The following is a 1,297-nucleotide window of genomic DNA, read 5'->3' as shown; positions in this document are numbered from 1 at the left end:
TAATAATAATAATAATAATAATTATTATTATTATTAATTATAATATTTATTATATTACATAATATTTTAATATATAATTTAATATGGTAATAATATTAATTATTATTATTGTTATTATTAATAATAATGATAATAATAAATCTATAGATTTTTACAATATACAACATTAGTCAATTCACGCACATTGATATTTATAAATAAAAGACAGTTTGAAATAGCAGTGCAACAAAAATAGAAACGGGATGTCCGTCAGCTGAATGTGTGTTGCATCAGTTGCAAGAAGTGTTGACACATTTATTCATTATATAATGCAGGGCTCGAAATTAACTTTTTTACTTGGTAGAACTGGTGTAAAAATTTAGGAGCACCCACTGAATATTAAGGAGCATCACAACTGCCAATTGAGTGGAAGGGCTGGCAACATCCTGATGATTAAAAGCTTAAACTATTGAACCTGATCATGAATTCTTTGCCACACACTGCCCGGCATTTCTTGTTAGTGATGCATCGATCTTTATTCAGATTGCTAATGTTTTAGAAGTGAGTAAGCTGATTCTGATAGCCGATTTTTAAAATATTTATTTATTTTTTTTAAACCAAGAGACAAGAAAAAATTAAAATATGAGTACATGAACAAGATGTTTATCTGCTGTATTACAGTCTGTATCTGTAGCCATTTTAAATTAGAGACAACCACAGCATTTTAATCATGATTCAAACAAAGATGCTGCATACATGAGCAGTTTCAGATGCAAATTAGAATGTCTAATTTCAAAATCTGAAGCAAAAACAGAACGGTCTGACTTGAGCTTTGTGAAATTATGCTACATAAAACATAAAACAGCAGACAGTCTGTTAGCAGATGAAAATGCAAATTCACTCTCTGACAGCAGGTGGCGCTTATGGAACAGCAGCTATACAGCATTTCCTTGGGTACCGCTGTAAACAAAGCAGCACTGCACTGCTTTGTTCTTTATATAAGCAATATACAGAGGCAAGACGAGAAGAAAATGTCATTTAAACTTTTCTCAGTCAAGACAGAAATGCATTCATTTAAACCCCCTCTACCAATTCAATATTTAGGATTTTCTTTCTATATTTCACACATAGTTATCAGTGAGCTTGTTCTGCCTGCTACAGTATTTTCTTTTCTTTGCGTCCGTCTTCAGCGTCTCTGGCCTCTGTTAACGGCCGTTTACAGACGTAATATTTCCACACAAATGACATTTTGGAAAATGATTTCAATGTAGTTTGTGCAAGTCCAGAACAGAGATCGGCTGAAATAAAACAAAAACCG

This window comes from Sinocyclocheilus anshuiensis, unplaced genomic scaffold (genome assembly GCF_001515605.1).
Source record: "Sinocyclocheilus anshuiensis isolate Anshui unplaced genomic scaffold, SAMN03320099.WGS_v1.1 scaffold552, whole genome shotgun sequence".
In the NCBI taxonomy this organism is placed as follows: Eukaryota; Metazoa; Chordata; class Actinopteri; order Cypriniformes; family Cyprinidae; genus Sinocyclocheilus; species Sinocyclocheilus anshuiensis.
Note: the sequence above shows the minus strand (reverse complement) of the source record.